At 34.4% G+C, this 19,520-nt stretch overlaps 1 protein-coding gene across 2 annotated transcripts in view; it reads right to left on the bottom strand.

The window, feature by feature from the left end:
- The window catches only part of GRM8 (glutamate metabotropic receptor 8), a 771,592-nt gene that overhangs the window by 18,059 nt on the left and 734,013 nt on the right, over positions 1 to 19,520 (bottom strand). The window lies entirely within an intron of this gene.

Genomic DNA, 19,520 nt, shown 5'->3' with positions numbered 1-19,520 from the left:
GCTGGGGATTCGAACCCGCCACCTTAGGTGTACGTGGCTGGCGCCTTAGCCGGTTGAGCTATAGGCGCCGAGCCCACAGCCTGGATCTTAATGGCTTTGCTGAGTTTCTCGGAATACATTCTGGAAATAATTCTGGCTTAACACATTTTCTTGGAGTAAGGAATTGTTTATATTATGCTGTATTTTTTTTCTTTGAGTCATCTCATTTTTTTCACAAAGAATAAAGGTAAAGAGTTATGTTCAGAAGCTTCTGTGATGTGAGTGTTGTTGCCCAGGAGTGACATGTAGCTAATAATATGAACAAGGATGGGAATTTCTCGTTTCTCATAATGACTGTTTCCATACGGAAACGGCATGCCAGGAAGCCTATTAAAGTACCAAAATTAATGTAAATGTGTACAGGGATCTTTTGCAATAAAACTGGTTATGACTTGTTCAAAGTATTTTAAAATTAGGGCTGTTAAGTTTGACCATCCTTCACTGTGATAGAATGTGGACTTTTTCAAGTGTGAAAATATAAATACTGAGTAGTATAACTTGTATTTTCCTCAATAATAAAAAAGTAAACCATATTATCAAATAAAGTATGTGTAGTTGTAATAGCTGTTTCATGTATTATAATGTCAACATTTATAATTAAATATTTTATATTCAAAAGTATCTCTATTTTCCCAGGATTTATATGGTAATTACCCACATCACAATAACAATATTTATTATGGTTTTCATTGCAAAGGTCCCGTATTTCAGTTAGATAATTAGTTAAATGAATTTTTATGGATAGCATAAAGATTACCATCACATGTGATGTTATACATATAAAATCATATCTCAAATGCCAAAAGTCAATTTACAAGCAGAATTTGGGAACATTAACTATGTTTAAGTAGAACTACCATCTGGATGCTATTATTAAAACTATGTTCTTAAAGTAAGGGTAAAGAATTATGTAGATAAACTATTCCATTGGTGAATCTGCTAGATTTAGTCCCAAGAATGTTCAAAGTATTAATGCTTCAGTGTTCAGAATAATTTCACCTAAGTGAAAATTTCAATTGCCATGGAGGAAATATAATTGAGTACTCTTCTTTTTAATGTTACGGGAAAATTGATGCTACACATTTTTTTCCTTTTGTTATTTTTATCAAGCAACCTAATAAATGTAGCAATTTACCAAAGAGATAACCATGATACAAAGAGCTTTTTAGCAGGGAAAAGGATTGTGGCCTAGGCAGCTAACAGCCCGCAGGACTCTGTGCTTTGCCTTCCATTGCATAGAGTTATTTTTGAGGAGTGTTTGACCCGTCATGGATAACCCTACCTAGAGGTAGTGTGGCTATTTGGCTAGTTTTGAACTATTATCATGTGAATAAAATGATAAATGTCATAAAAGTGGTTTCCAATTTATTACAAGAAACCAGGAAATGTGTGCATTTTCCCTACAAATTCTTTCCCTTTTTTGCTGACTCTACAGTTATGCTAATGAGACAATAGAAGATGGCAAAGCTGCAGGCTGGAAGGGATCACTAGATAAAAGAGAACTGCCAGCTAACCACAAACTAGCTCAACCTGTTAGGTGAGTGGAAAATAAAATTGTATCTTCATATACTTTAAAACTGGTTAGCCCTTCTGACTAACGTGTGATGACTGAACTGGATGAAGGAGAATTTCCATGGCTATGGCAGAAAAATGAAGTTACAATATCCTCCGATGGATTGTAATGATTGACCTTCTTCACATCATTACCACATCCTAACAAAACGTCTAGTCTATCAAGTATAATCCCAGACCATTAAATTTATTCCTAGGTTCAGTGACTTGGGTCTTTGGTTAGGGAAAAAAAGTACTAAGCTGGGTTTTCTACTAAATTTTCCAGGAAGAATCATTTCATGTACTTCGTATAGGCTTCAGTACCTGAGGGAGTTTGTAGGAAAGAAAGCCTGTATAACTCAGCACTTCCAAAGCAAGTTGGGCTGTCAAGTTAATAGTCTGAAATTCCACAGTCAGCAGCTCTGCACTTGTGCCTGATGTGAGGACTTTTCTTCCTGACCTCTTTCCCTCAGCTGGCTTAAATCTGACACTGCCTCTAACCAACTTCTGTGTCATTGGAAACAACTATTGCCAATCTCTGAATGTCTAAGAAAAATAATACAGCTAGGGAATTATCTGTGATAACTCTTCTCACACAGTAAACTTTTGCCAAGATATGTAACAACATATTTCTTTCTTGGAATGGTGATATATCTAGTTATTTCTACTATAAAGACCTTCATCTGTGTCTTTATTTCATTAATTTCTGTTGTAGGTTGTATTATTGACCTCTGTTATTTACTCTCTCTTTATTATGTGGTTTGTTACACATCTTTACTAATTGTCATATGATTTTCATAACCATGCTTTAGAGAAGAGCATCCTTCTCCTACCCATCCATGTCCGAGTTCATCATATGACATATTTTATACCATGATTCATCAGTAGATATAATGTAGACCATGCCTGAGCAGAAGTTGTAAGCATCACTTGATGGTCGGCCCTTCTCTTTACTTCTATAAAGAGAAGAAACATTCTATGGGAGCTGTCCTTCCACAATGGAGTAGAAATGGAACACAATATGGAAACGGAAATAAAGCATTGCTGTTTTTTTCAAGCACCTGCTTTTTTTGGCTGCTTATTTTAGCAGTACACACTAGTAAAGAGTGAGTAATATATTCAGGAGACTCTTTGGTGAACTTAGAAGGCTATTTACTAAGAGAGTCAGAGAGCCAACATGAAATGCGTATGTTATCACCTCCGGTATGGCAACTCCAGGCCAATAAATTAACTTCCATAGTCTCATTCTTCATATGTAAAAAAGAAAAGATTATTCCTGACCTGGTACACTCGCAGGGTTGGTAGTAAATAATGTATAAAAAAAGTGTTTTGAAAGTCCTGAAGTAACACACAACACTTGGGTATTATTATTATTCAGCATTATTATCTTCCCTTAAGTATTTCAGCCTCCAGCTTTTTTTTTATCAAATATAAGGGATTTAGGAATGAATGTTTTCTTTCACTAAATGTTTGTCTTGGAGCAAGGAGGCTGAAAGGAAATATCTGAGCCACAGAAGTAGTTAGAGATAAAGATCAAATCATCCGGCCGAGACCATAATTCACTGCAAAATTCAAGAGGAAAACGCTGTCAGGGTGAGGAAAGTAAACCTTTTCTGCCTTACAGACTGGACCAAAGCCAAGGAGACAAAGTATCAGAAGGGAGGAGAGTTCCTAAAAACCTAAAATAGCTATCAACTCTATTTGCCAGAGTATTTATTATGTGTGGGGCTCTTTGTCAGCCCTTTTACATGTATCTTACTGTGTACGAATGTACACAAATCTTTGAGGGAGGTCCTGTGCTCATCCCCACTTTGCAGATGAAGAAACCGAGGCACAGAAATGAAAGGTCTGAAGTTACAGGGTCAGCAAGTGTTCAGCCATGTTAACTAGCTCTAGACTCTGTGTACCTCATCCTTCCCTTCGATTGGATCAGTGTTGCCGTAGCTCTAAAACATAAAAAAGAACAGAAGTTTCACAAGGTTCAAGAAAACATTTGACTCAATGAGATACTATAAAAGAAAACTGATGATAAATGAAGGTAAACCTATCCATTTCTTGATTAAAAAATATATTGCCACCAATGTGTAAAAATATGGGGGGGATAAAAAATATACCTCATTATTATTATTCAAGCCAGTAATTTCCCATTAGGATTCTAGACTCTTTAAAATAAAGAAAAGATCAGATAGATGAACATATATTTGTTTAAAAAGATGTTCATTAGAATTTATGAAAAGTAAAACATTAGTGTATAACCCAGGGAACACAAACAGATTAAATACACAAATAATGGCATAGCCATAACGGGCATTTATGAACATGGGAAATAATATAATTTTAAGAATAATATATGTTAAGACCCAAACTGCATCTACACTATGATCCCAAGAGAAGAATTTAACATTAACCTGCTTACAACTCTTTACATGTGGTGGAATCATAGGGAATGGTCACTACTTTATGGCATTATGATCAGAGTTTTTTATATTCTCAAGAATGAATACAAATTACTTTTACAAAATAAAAAGAATGGAACCTAAACAAGAAGATATATTGTTTGTTTTATAAGTACATGTTATGCATTGATATGTATTATTGAAAAAAAATTAAACTGAGAGTATAAATAAAGTCATCCTGTAAGAGATCCCTCAACAGAGTAATGAAGCAAACCATATTCACTCAATATCTTTATCAAACACACAGATTTGCAAAAACACTATTGTGTGAGGGTTGAGGTGACTCTTTGAACATAACAAAGAGCAAAGCTCGCTATCTTCATAGGGAATTACTCTAGTCATTGATTTAGGTATTATTTCACTAAGTTATAAAAGAAATTTTAAAGACATGTAAGATGTTTATAGGGATATAATATTTTTGAATAGATGTTACTAATAATAAACCGTTATTATAATTTTTATTGTTTTTGTATTTGGAACCATATTATGTAAATAAATAAAACAGATTTTAGTCAAATATATTGATATCTTAGGAAATATATACTTATATATTTATTTGTTTATTATTAACATTGCAATTCTTTGGAATGGGAGTTTGTATCTATTAGGATGTTTTCACAAGGTCCATAAAAACTTCTTTGTGAAATATATCTTACTTCATATGAAATGTACATTATATTCACTCAGTCTATTAATGTGCATATAACCTATTTTATAGGTTTACTTACTTTTCATTCAAGATTAGGCAACATGAACTCAAAGTTCTACAATATCTACTCTGATGAATTTTGGTGTGCCAAAAATATACAACTTGTTGCTATATATTTTTATTTTAAGAAATTTGATATTTTCATGACATAAATTTCCATTTAGAAATATTGATTAATATTTAGGCAAAAAAGTTTCATTTCTTAGGTTTTACATAATAAATTTTATTTTTTATATTCTATTTAAGTGAAAAAATAGTTTGCGTAGTTATAAGAGTGTAATATTAAGTTTATGGCCATAGAAATTTAAAAGTATTGACCAGGCAAGTTGGCTCCTAACTATAATCTCAGAACTCTGGGAAGCCCAGCCAGGAGGATCCCTTGGGCTTAAGAGTTCAAGACCAGCCTGAGCAAGAGCAAGACCAATTGGTCTCCACCCAACTGGTCTCCACTAAAAATAGGGAAAAAAATTAGCCTGGCATTGTAAGGGATGCCTGTAATCCTAGATAATCAAGAAGCTTGGGCAGGAGGATGGCTTAACTCAGGAGTTTGAGGTTTCGTGAGCTAGGCTGGCATCATGGCACTCAAGCTTGGGCAACATAGTGAGACTCTATAAAAAAAGAAGAAAGAAAGAAAGAAAAGAAATTCACAAGTTTGTCTTAAATATCTTCCATGTTTATTTTTAATTGTTTAAAATTAAATTGTCAAATTTTATTTAAATTTAATGAATGTGAATAAGCCTGGACTGTGCTCTCTCAGTGACAGAGTTTCATTAGAGCACCAGCATTTGGGGCTATCTTGTGGCACTACCCTGGCAGGTAAAAACGTTCAGTAAAGGTGTTTTAGGCAGTTCTATCACAAACCCCACTGTGTAGGTTTACTTCCCACCAATCTCTTGCTAAGCACTGCAGTCTGATAAAGATTACAGAAGTTTCACGGATTTTTTTCCAAGTTGTCATGATACAAATGGCAGTAGACAAAAATAATGTTAAAAAATAAAACAAATAAATGGCTATACACAGAAGTTATGTTTATTGAAGAAAGAGAGAGAGACAGACAGAGAGAGAGAGGAAAAGTGAAAATGTTCATAAATACAACATATATGGTTAAGAATTTAAAAGCATCTTCCATTCTGCCCTAATGGCCGCATAATTAACAGCAACAAACAGCTGTCTTGCTGGCTCCCACAGCAATTTTCAGTAGAACACAACATACCCACCCACCTACCAACACACCCCTACTCAGAATTTTATTTGAATTACATTAATGGATAGACAAATTTGGAGATGTGATATTTTTATAAAATTGAATATTCCAGTCCATCAATATTAATATATTCTCATTTATTTAGCTCCTCTTTAATTTGTTTGTTTATTTATTTATTTATTCATTTATTTTAGAGATGAGGACTCATTACGTTGCCCAGCTGGAGTGCAGTGGCTATTCGTAGGTGTGATCCCACTTAGGCTTTTTGTAGTTTTCAGAGTAAAGGTACATAATTCTTTTGTTAGATGTATTCTTAGATATTTGATATTTATGCTATTGTATATGGTATATTTTAAAAATGTATTTGCATATACTCTATTTCTAAACAGAAATACAATGAACCTTATATATCTATCTTGTAGCCAATGAACTTGATAAATGTGTTATTAAGTCTAATGATTTATCTATAGGTTCTTTTGGAACATCCTTTTTTCTTTTTAAATTTTGTATATTTTATTTCTTTTTTTGTGGCCTTGCACTATGTAGGAACATCAAAACAGTATTAAATAAGGTGATTCTTTTCAATGTCAAAAACAAGTGAACATCTTTGTTTTATTCTCAAATACAGGAAGATAATATTTAGTAACACACTATTAAAGATGATGTTTGTTGCAGTTTTTGAACTTTTCCTTATCACACTAGAGAGTTTTCTCTCTATTTCTAGTATGTGAATACTATATTTAAAATTATGAATGGATATTGGTAGAATAAATTGTAGTTAATTTGAGAAAATCAGCATTTTCACACTTCTTTATTCTTCCCGACTACAACACAGTCTTTATTCAAATCCTGTTTTCAGTTTTTCAGTTGAATCCTGTAATTTTCTTATGTTTTAAGAAACATACCTGTTTGGTACATATTTTTCCAATCATAAGTGCTCTGAGGAATTTAATAATTCCATTATAAATAGGGTTGATGTTTTTTTTCTTAATCCATCTCATTTTCTAACAGGTTAGGATACAAGAGAGAATTTGATTTTTTCTCATTTAAAATGTATCTGGTCATTGTATTGTGCCTTGAATTTTTTATTAATGTAAGGATAATTTAGCTAATGTCTTTTGATATTCTAGGAATATGACAGATAACAAAAGAAAAATTAATTTTTCTTTAACTTATCAAGAAGTAGAACTCTTATTTCTGTTTAATGTCCATATGAGTTAGGGATTTCCAAAGAAACAAAGCCAGTAGGAATAATATATTTTCTATTGATATATGCATTTAATATAGGAATTGGCTCCATGATTACGGAGGTTAAGAGCTCCCACCATCTGCCGTATGTTGGCTGGATAGCCAAGAAAGCCAATCATGTAATTCAGTCACTGTCCCTAAGCCTGAGGACCAGAAGAGCCAATGATGTAAGTGCTAGTCTAAAACAGAAGACCTGATGTCCAAGGGCAGGACAGTACTGATGTCCCAGCTCAAGAAGACAGGTTGACTCCACCCTTCCTCTACCTCCTTGCTCTACTTAGGCTATCATCAGTGGATTGGATGACACTGACCCAGGTAGCTGAGGATGATCTTTACTCAGTCTGCCAATTCAAATCTAATCTGTACTGGAAAGACCCTATAGACATAATGCCCCTAGAAATAATGCCTTACCAGCTCTATGGATGAAGTAGCTCAGAAAATTTCACCCCAAAATATAAGTCCTTGGTATGAAGAATATTATGAATTAAAGGTCCTTAGAAGGGGCTTTCCCTCTACTTGAATAACCAGATGGACCATCAAAAGAAAAACTGATTTCCTTTCCCCCTGGCTATTTTCTAAATATGTTGCAAAAAGGAAGCTGAAGAAGGCAACCAGACCTGGCCCAAATTATTTTAATCATAATATCTGTCTCTCAAGTTAAATAACAAATCAATCTGTGTTCCCCATTCACTCATTCTCCCTAGCAACCATTTATTGCACCTGAATATTCTATATTCTATATTCCTCATTTCCTTCTCTCCGCTAAAAGAAGGGTGTATAAATTTCTGGACTTCACTGAGATATAATCACTCTGTGATTCTCTCCAAGTGCATGGTAAATCAACTTCTCTCTCTTTTTAATATGCCTTAATTATGAATTGATCTTTCAGTGAACATTTGAGAAAGGAGAAATTTCCTCCCCACCACCATATGGGCATTCCTTAGTCCAGTGAAGCTGGCACTTAAAATTAACCCTCACGACGACCTATTGCAATGACCTAACTTTCTGGGTAAGTTCTAAATAAAATGTTCATTGATGAATGAACATTATTATTTTGTTGCTGATTTAGTACAGAGGGCGCCCAGAATCTCATTGTTCTGAATGGTTTTAATTCTCTGTTGAAGACAGATACGCTTCATTATGAAATGAGAGCTTTTTTCTGTGACTAGCTTTCCCACACATTTTTTCTTTAAAAAACAGATATGGGATTCTTGCTGGATAGAACATTTAAATTAAGACATGAAACTATAAAAATACTAGAAGAGAGTGCAAGGAAAATGCTTGAAGATACTGGCCTAGGAAAATATATTATGAGGAAGACCACCCCCTGGCAATTTCAGCAACACCAAAAATAAATAACTGGGATTTGATCAAGCTAAAAAGCTTCTGTACATCTAAGGGCACTACAAGCAAAGCAAACAGACAGCCTTCAGAATGGGACAAGATTTTTGTGGGTTATGATTCTGACAATGATTTGATAACTAGAGTCTATAGAGAACTCAAATTAATGAATAAGAAAAGAATAAATAACCTATTTCATTGTGGGCAAGAGACTTGAACAGGAACTTCTCTGAAGATGACAGACAAATGGCCCACAAACAAATGAAAAATACTCATTGTCTTTAATCATCAGAGAAATGCAAATCAAAACCACTTTGAGATATCACCTAACTCTAGTAAGATTAGCCCATATCGGAGGAGGATTGGAGGGATCACTTCTGAAGTTTATCTTACAAGGGTACAAGTGAATCTTTCTAAGAGTAGAATGTGAACGTTTTAGAATAATAACTAAGAAAATGACATGAAGGCTATGTTAACCAGTTTGATGGAAGTGTTTCGGACTGTGTGTGAAAACCCCACACTGTACCCCAGAAATGCATTAATGTACATAGTTACCATTCAATAAAAAAAAATAATAAAATAAAATAAAGATTAGCCCATATCACAAAGTCCCAAGTCTGCAGATGGTGGTGTGGATGTGGAGAGAAAGGAACAGTTTTACACTGCTGGTGGGGCTGAAACTAGCACAACCTTTATGGAAAGAAGTATGGAGAATCCTCAAAGAACTAAAAGTTGACATTCCATTTGATCCTGCAATTCCATTACTAGATACCTACCCCCCCCAAACAAAAATCATTTTACCACAAAGACATTTACATTAGAATGTTTATTGTAGCCCAATTCATAATTGCCAAGTGGTAGAAACAACCCAAATGCTCATTGACTCATGAGTGGATTAACAAACTGTGGTATATGTATAGAATGGAATACTATGCAGCCATAAAAGCTGGAGAATTTACATCTTTTATGTTTACCTGGATAGAGTTGGAACATATTCTTCTTAGTGAAGTGTCTCAAGAATGGAGAAAAAAGTATCTCATGTACTCAATACTATTATGAAACCAATATATAAACACACATTCATCCAAATGATAAAACACAAATACAGTCTAGCAAGGGGGAGGGCAATTGCTGAGAAGAGGGAGGGCTTTTGCTGGGATGTCACCTAATCTGCACAATGCAAGGGTATAATTCAAATTAACTAAGAGTAAATTTTCAATGTCTTACCATAAAACAAGTGAGGTGATGGCTCTGTTAATCAGTTTGATTTTAGCATTACACATTATATATCAAATCATCACATTGTACCCCATAAATGTATACAGTTATGATTTAATTAAAAATTTAAAACATTTAAAAAATAAACATTGAAAGTTTCATGCTTTTTTCATAATGCACCAATAGACTCTAAGGCTTTTATAATTAGACTAATTATGTATCTTGGTATATTTATTATCTTCTTATTGTAGAAGTTCTTTAATATTCTGTTCCATCATTGTTACTTCTAGCATTATATTTATTCTTTTAGCTCTATACTCATAAGTCCAGTTAGTTTAGCTCCTTTTAAATAAAGTGTGAATTCTTAATAACATATGGCCTTACAATAAATAGGACAAGTTATAAATTACCTTGAGTGCTTAAAACACTCAGTGTTTGCCTAAAGAAAGAGTGGAAAAAATTAAATTACAGTAGAACTCCATGAGTTGACCACCTAAGAAACTGTAACAAACTGGTTAATATATGGAGGTGGTCAACATAAGGAACTAGGCCTACTGTACTGATAGGCATGGTGCATGTCCAGACAATGAAAATCAGGTCAACTTAAGGAAGTGGTCAATGTAGGGAGGTGTTCAACTATGGAGGTTCTACTGTATATTCTGGAAAAAAAGAAAAACTAAAATGTGTTATAGAATTTTTAAAACTTCCATCACATAAAAATTTTTATGTTAAGATAAGGCTCAGTATATTTGATTGTGATACTTAAATACTTCTATTTACCATGTTCAAAATATATCTATGTGGAATGTGTTCTTAAGGAAAAACCTTATCATTTTCTAGTCATAGATACATTGACAAATGATTTGATATAATCAAACTTCAATTTCCTCATCTACAAAGCTTTTATAACAATACCATCTCTAATTGTCTCACTAGATAACTATAAAAATAAAATGAGATAATGCATGTGAAATTGCCTCATAAACCAAGAAGACCATAAAATGCTGTGGGATATTTTGAATAGCTAATGTTGACCATAAAATTTCAAGGCCCTTGTCACCTGCCTATAATTTAGTAGGGATGACTGATGCAAATAAATATATAAGTAGCAAGAATTAAAATGCTGAATAACAGGGGAAAGCATGAAATTGATATAATTGATATAATATTGAAATTTTTAGTATGTAGCTAAACATCACTCTCTCTCCTTCACTATTCCTACTAATATCAACATCTACATTGAGAATCTACCCAATTTCCTGGCCTCCCAATTCCTTTAACTTCTTGTCAGCAATAATTGCATTTTCAACCCATTTGTCTTAATAATAACTCCACACTATCCAAAGTCTCATCTTCAAGCACCTGAAGCTCAGACCATCACTCTACTTTTTCAAGCCCATTCCTTCCTGTACCGACAACAATTCTTCCTACAATTTCCTCCAGTTTTCCAGTACTTAAGTCCCTTTCTCTCTCTCTCCTTCCACATTTGTCTTAGATTTCACTGTCTAAATCAAAAACTTTGCTTTGCAAACACCCTTCTTTGTTACTATCTCTGTCATCCTTGTATCCAGGGATTAGAATTATGATGTTGTTTAAATTTAACTGCTATATCTGTGAGTATGATCTACCAGAAAGCTAAAAGCTAGCTTGTTATAGATTAGCTTCAGTTTAAATGGTTAATGAGAAGCCTGAGCTGAACCTCAGGCCGTCTGCTATGCCATTAGATTGCCCTCCTCAATTCACTATCTCACCCTTCAAGAACATGACTAATTCACATTTCATTTCCTAAAAACATTAATACTTATTCTTCTCCTTACATTTATCTGATAACTAGTCCTTATTTCACTAAGACAACAGAAAGTATAATTACAGAAGTTCCACAGGCCTCTACAACACTTCCAATAACACAGAGGTCTCTGTAATCTTCATTTCAGCCTTCACTCTTGTTACTGTAAAAGGCCAACCCACTGTTTGTGCATAAGATCCTTTTTCCTTTATGTACTAAAAGACATTTGACATGTTCCCCCTCTTACCTGTATTTCAATTTTAGCATTTCTACTGGGTTATTCTCATTATACTACAAACATTCTTATCAAATTCCAACTTTTGAAAAACCCTCCATGATTACCTAATTCACAAACATTAAAAAATTCCCAGACAAGTAATAATGCTGGTGAAGATGTGGAGAAAAGGGAACCCTCCTACACTGTTGGCAGGAATGTAAATTAATGCAACCACTGTGGAAAACATTACAGACGTTCCTCAAAAAACTAAACCCAGAGCTACCATATGACCTGCCATCCCAACATTGGGTGTACATCCAAAAGAGGGGAATTCAGTATGTTAAAAAGATACCTACACTCCCATGTTTATGGCAGTATTGGTCACAACAGCAAAGGTTTGGAATCAACATAAGTACCCATTAATGAATGACAGGATAAAGAAATTGTGCCACATATATACAATTGGATATTATACAGCCACAGCAAAGGTAGACATCCTGCCATTTGCAACAACATGGATGGAACTAGAGAATCTTATGTTTTGTGAAATAAACTAAGCACAGAAAGACAAATATTCACATATTCTCGCTCATATGTGAGAGCTAAATGTTAAAAACAATTAGTCTCATAGAGATAGACAACAGAATGATGGTTATCAGAGGCTGGAAAAGGTAGAGAAAGGAGAAATATAGTAAAAAATATAGTTAAATCATTCAATAGAATGAGCAATGTTTGATAGCAAGATAAAATGACTATAATAAACAATTTGGAGAATATACAAAGAAATGATAAATGCCTGAGGTGATGTGATAGGTACCCCAATTTCACTGGTGTGGATGGATTCACATTGCATGCCTATATCAAAACATCACATGTACTCTATAAGGATATACAATTATTATGTAACTATAATATTAAAATGAAAAAATAATAATGCATCTTCACCATCTATAGTAAAATTACTGAAATTACCTATATTTGCTGAATCCACTTGCCTTCCTCTTATTCTCTTCCCAAACCCACTCCAGTGAGATTTTTCTCCCTATTCCTCTCTGAAAATTTGCTTTTGTCAAGTTAATCTGTAGATTTAAATTCAAAATAACCATTTCTCAATCTTTATTTTCATTGATCTCTCAGCAACATTTTATACATTTACATATCCCAGTTTTAGGTGACATCCCAAGGCTGAATTTTTCACATTCCAAAGTGAAGACTTCCAATAAAAAAGGTGTGCAAAAATTTATTTTAAAAATGCATATTTTTTAGTCCTTAGGGCTGATCCCCAATCTTTATCCTTAAAAGAATTTTGAAGAGGCTGAGATATCAGCCAGAGGTTGAATAGAAATGTTTTATGGGGGGGTGACACTATACTGCTACAGCTCTGCTCTTCCCACCCTTGTGGGGGAAGGTTTTTCACATCTTCAAGTAAGACTAGTGTGTAAGAATTCAACAACATATTAAAAGCATCATTCATAATGCTCAGGAGGGATTTTTCCCTCGAATACAAGGATGGTTTCATGTGTACAAATAAATAAATGTGATATTCCACATTAGCATAACAAAAGATAAAAATCATATCATCTCAATAGATGCAGAACAGATATTTGGCAAAACTGAATAACCTTTCATGATAAAAGTCTCAAACAAATTAGGTATAAAAGGAAAGATACTCAACTTAATCGAGGCCATATACAATAAGAGCGTAGCTAACATAATACTCAGTGGTCACCATCTGAAAGAAAGCCTTTCCTAGAAGACCAGGAAGAAGAAAATGGTGCCTGCTCTTACCACTTCTATTCAATATAGTACTAAAATCTTAATTCAAGCAATTATGCAACAAAAAGCCATTCTAATCAAATGAAAGAAGCAAAATTGTGTTGTTCATGGTGGCTCAGGCCTATAATCCTAGCACTCTGGGAGGCTAGGATTAAAGAAGGATTATTGCTTGAGGCTAGTAGTTCAAGACCAAGCAAGAGCAAGACCCCATTTCTATAAAAAAGAAAAGAAAAAGAAAAATTAGTCAGGTGTGGTGGCACACACCTGTAGTCCCAGGTACTTGGGAGGCAGAAGCAGAAGGTTTGCTTGAGCCCACGAGTTTGGGGTTGCAGTGAGCTATGATGACACCACTGTGTCTTGCCCAAGTAACGGAGTGAGATTCTAATTCAAAAAGATAAAACAAAAGTAAAATTCTTACAGATGACATGGTCTTACATGTAGAAGAACCTAACAAATCCACCAAAAACACTGTTAAAACTACTAAACAAATTCAGTCAAGTTGCAGCATACACAATCAACATAGAAAAATCTGTTAGATATATACACTGACAATAAAACACCCAAATATAATTTTTTTAAGTCCCATTTATGATAGCATCGGAAAGAATAAAATACTTAGGAACAAATATAACTAGTGCAGTAAGAGGTCTATATACTGAAATCTATAGGACATAGATGAAAGAAATTGAAGAAACTAAGAGGGAAGGGATGCCTTATCCACAGACTGGAATCATTAATATTGTTAAAATGCTCGTGCTGCTCAACATGCTCTACGGATACGATACAATATCCATAAAATTTTAGTAACAATTTACAGAAATAGAAATAAAGAATCTTAAATATTTTTGAACCACAAAATAACCTGAGTAATCCAAAGTAATCCTGAAAAAAGAACAAAGATAGGCACATTGCATTTCCTAATTGGATACTGTATTACAAAGCTATACTAATCAAAACAGATTAAAAGAAAATATAAACAGTAGACTACATCAAAACCAAAAGCTCTGCACAGCAAAGGAAACAATCAAGAAAAAGAAAAGATAAACTATAGAATGGAGCACATAATTGCAAACCATACACCTGATGATGGGTTAGATCCAAAATGCATAAGGAACTCATAGAACCCCCAAACCAAAAACAAATAACTTGATTTCAAAATGTGCAAAGGATTTGAACAAGCATCCTTGGAAAGAAGATACACAAATGGCCAGCGGGAATATGACAAGATACTCAACAATACTCTTTAGGGAAATGCAAATGAAAACCACAAGGAAACACTACCTTACACTTGTTAGATTGACCCTATGAGAGATAACAACTGTTGGTAAGGGTGTGGGAAAGGGGTAACCTATGTATACTGTTTATGGGAATATAAATTGATGCAGACATTATGAAAAACAGCCTCAAGTTGCTACAAAAACATTACAAATGGGACTACCATACAACAATGAACTCCTAGGTATATCAAAAGCTGTCCAGAAAGTATCCAGCCACACATGTCTCTATTTTCATATTACACAGCCAGATACTTTCTTGACAGTCCTCATATATTCTTTTTCTTTTCTTTTTTTTTTTTTTTTGAGGGTATAAAGAATGAGATGTATATTTTACCAAAATTACTAAACACTTAAAGCATATCTGGTTTGAATCTATTTTTTCAGTTTTTTTGGCCAGGGCTAGGTTTGAACATGCCACCTCCAGTATCTGGGGCCGGTGCCCTACAGCCGGGGTGAGCCACAGGTGCCGCCCATCTAGCCCTCATATATTCAAAGAGAATCTCAAGAGTTCAAAGAGGTCTATGCACTCTCATGTTAGTTGCAGCCTCATTCACAACAGCCAAGATATGAAAACAATGTAAGTATCTGTCAATGGAGAATGGATAAAGAAAAATATATAGTGGAAGAATCTTCAGACATATGCTGTAGTATGGATGAACCTGGAGGCTATTGTACTAAATAATATAAACCAGTCACAGAAAAAAATTAATAATAACACGCTATCTCACTTACATGTGTAATTGTAAAAATTTATATGACACAGAAGCAGAGAGTGAAATGTTGCTTGCCAGGGGTGGGGACTGAGGGAAATGGAGTTAAGTTTGTCAAAAGGTACAAAGTTTCAGTTACAAAATGGATAAGTTCTAGAGATCTAATGTAAGAGCATGGCAACTGTAATACTGTGTTGTATGCTTGACACTGGCTAAGAGAGTAGACCTTAAACCTTTGTTCTTACCAAGTGAACAAACAAAAAGATAACAGTGTGAGGTGATGGATAAACTAATTTACTTGATTGTGGTAATCAGTTCACAGTGTGCAGGTTGATCATGTTGCATGCCTTAAACATATATACTTGTTTATTATACCTCAATAAGCTAGAAAAAGAGAGAGAGTAGAAGGAGGAGGAGGAAGGCAGGGAGGAAGAGAATAAAAAGAAACTTCAAAATTTTTTCCACCTGGAGTTATTTAGAATATGGTATTAGTTTCTTATGATTGTCCACACAAATTACCATAATCTGAGTCAACAGAAGTTGTGCACTGTAGGTGGGAGTGTGAAATGGAAAAGTTGCTGTGGAAAATAGTTGAGTGTTTCCTAAAAAATGAAAAATAGAGGCATCACTTGTAGCTCAAAGGAGTACAGCGCTGGCCCCATATGCTTGAGGTGGCGGGTTCAACCCAGCCCCGGCCAAAAATTGCAAAAAAAAAAAAAAAATGAAAAATAGAATTACAGTATGATCCAACAATTCCACTTCATAATATGTGCCACAAAGAATTAAAAGCAGGGCCTTGAAGAGACGTTTATAAGCACAAGTTCATAGTAGCATTACTCGCAACAGCTGAGACCTAGAAGCCACTCGAGTGTTCACTGATAGATGAATGAGCAAAATGTGGGATACATACATACATGTATGTATGGAATACATGTATTATTCAGCTTTACAAAGAAAGGAAATTCTGTCCCATGCTCTGATGTAGATGAACTTGGAAGACAGTATGCTATGTGAAATACTCAAGTCACGACCAAAGACTGAAACACCTACAGTAATGAAAAATCCTAAACCAAGTAAATCTGCCGTTATCATTTTTCTGGGTGAAGAGGACATGAAGAGATACTGTTTAATGGGCACAGAGTTTCAGTTTTCCAAGGTGCAAAGAGTCGTGGAAATGGAAGATGGAGATTATTGCACAAGAATATAATGAACTTACCACCAAAGTATAGTCAAAAATGGTTAAAATGGTAAATTTTGTGTTAAAGTTAAAATTTAACTAAAATTAAAATTTAATGAAACAAAACTTAGAATTAGTACCCACTACATATTTTTTTTTCTTTCTTCTTTTCCCCCTCCATCTTTCTCTTCCTCCTCCTTTTCTTCTTTCCCTCCTTTCCCCTATTCCTTCTCCCCCACGTCCTTAACTGTCTTCCCCTCTGCCCACTTGCGTGCCTGCCTTTCTGCCTTTTCTGCTCATAACTCAATGAAGACATTTTTATGATATCCTGAAGGATATTCCACTTCCACTAAGATGTCCTTAGCCCAAACTAGAAAAACAAAATGTGACTGGTCCAAGAGTACAGATAACTACAATATGTTGTTTATTCAATTTTCATCTTTCCAAAACTCTTATGACTAGACTTGAGCTTTAGCCACTATAATTTTTATCACAGGTACTTTAGTGCTCTGCTTCAATAATAATTACCCTATCAGAAAGCGTCAATTTATAAAGCATTTGGTTACTTAGCGCTCATGATGTAAATGTCACAGTTCAAGCACTTGATGGAGAAAAATATTAAATGAAGTGCACTTGTTTTGAAGATAATTTCATTTAACATCTCCAAAGCAGGGCATAATTAAGTTACTCTGTCATACAAAATGATGGAGGCTTTAAATAAGTAACAGCTGGTTACGCCAGTGATGGAGCAACTGCAGGGCAGCCCTTGGCAAGGACAGCTGTGCAAACTCAACCCACGCGGTATGCTAATACCCTTACGTTATGACTAAGGGAATCGCTGAAATGGAATGACACCTAGAAAAGCAAATAATCACCAGGTCCTTAGAGCGCTTAGCATGCGTTGCAATAGCATTAATGCAGAAATATCCATAATAAGTGCTTATCTATCATTCCTGTAGGAAAATGTGTTTCTTACGTCCAGATAAATTGAGTCGGTCATTGCAGGGCAATGACCACATTTGTAAGAAAGGGCTCCCATTTTAAAATGCAACTATGACTCAAAGGCCACATTTAATGCAAACAAGAAATTAAATTCAATGTATTCATTATGTAAATGTTGGCAAAATACTATTTTTAGAAAGTTATGCTGAATCCTTATGTTAAAAGAATCCCAATTTTATTTTATTAAAGGCTTTTGCACGGATATTCATGCCATCAGGTTTGCAACAATGACCTTAAAATGTTAAGAGTTGCCCTGCATAAAACAAATGTGCCTTTAAAATGTTAAATGATTGGCTCCCATTTTGGAACGCTGAGTAAGGCTGGGTTTGCATGGAACTAATATTGAAAGTTTTTGTCAAAACTGTTTATTGTATTTTTTTTAATTTCAAATTAACATGAAGGTATAAATTTTAGGTTACATTGTTTTCAATTCTAAGGTAAAAAACCTTAAAGTTTTTCCAGTTTGGAAAAAACACTTGATATTGTCGCTCAGTCTACATGTCAACAAGGAGGACAAGTGAGTTTGATTTGTGGACTGGTTTTATCCTGTTATCAGGATTGTTCTTAAATTGTACTGTTGATCTTTTTGACTTGAAGGTATTCCTAGTTACCAGACAAACACTCCTCACTAGTATTTTCATTATATCATTTATTAAACAGACATTTATATGCAAGCACTATTAAGCAAGAGAATTTCAATAAAACAAGCATTTTTAAGTGCTACTGTGTATCAAGCACAAAATTTCTGTCCTCAAGAAACTTAGCAAACACGGGGGAAGATGGATACAGAAACCGGAGTGTCATAATATGCAGTAACACATGATGGAGAGTTCAGCTCTAGTTTCCCAGGAGAAACCTTGTCAGCTATAGCTACACACACCCACACCCACTGCAAAAAACAAACAAACAAAAAAAACCTGAAGAATTTTCCAGGCAAGCGAAAGAACACAGCTAAGGCTGGAAGGAACAGAAACCAAATAGCATAGTGAGGTGTGTCCTCAGTTCCCATATATAACTGCTTTATGTGCAATGATGATTGTGTCTGAGAAAGCAAGCAAAGGAGGCTTTTAGAAGAAGCGTTACAGAGAGTTAACGAGCTTGGTCTTCGAGAATATTTAAACAAGAATTAAAGCCAGAGCTCTCAATTGTAGTACAGAGGCTATGTGCAGGGGAAACAAAATTAAGATTCAAAAATCTTCCCTGGTTACTCTTCTGCCTAATTAACAGTCCTCAATCTTTTTGGCCCTCAAATCCCTTCACAATCTTACCAATAATTGAAGGTAGCTGAGTGCTTTGGGTTATGTGGGTTATGTCTGAAAATATTTATTTCATATAAAATATTTATTTAAATATGTATTTTATTTAAAATATTTTTAATATTCAAAATTAAAACTAGGACATTAAAAAATGACTGATGAATTTAAAATGACAATAGCAAGCCCCTTATATGTGTATAAAGTGATACCTTTTATGAAAAATAACTATTTTTTCAAAGCAAAGCATTATTAAGGAGTGGGTTTTTGTTTTCCACAGTTTTCCAAATATCTTTAATCATTGGCCTAATAGAAAATAATTGGATTCTTATATTGTTTTCTAGATTCAACCTGTAAGTTGTTTTTGTTGAAGTATATAATGAAAATCTAGCCTCACACAAGTAACATAGTTGGAAAATAAAGGCGTATTTAGTTTATTTTTATTTTTATTTGTGATAGATGGGGTAGAACTATGCTGCTCAGGCTATTCTTGAACTCCTTGCTCACCTGATTCTCCTACCTAGGCCTACTGCATAGCTGGGACTACCTGTGAATG

Source organism: Otolemur garnettii, unplaced genomic scaffold, assembly GCF_000181295.1.
Source record: "Otolemur garnettii isolate 467f Iridium unplaced genomic scaffold, OtoGar3 scaffold00037, whole genome shotgun sequence".
NCBI classification, from domain to species: Eukaryota; Metazoa; Chordata; class Mammalia; order Primates; family Galagidae; genus Otolemur; species Otolemur garnettii.
Note: the sequence above shows the minus strand (reverse complement) of the source record. Positions and strands in the feature narration are given on the sequence as shown.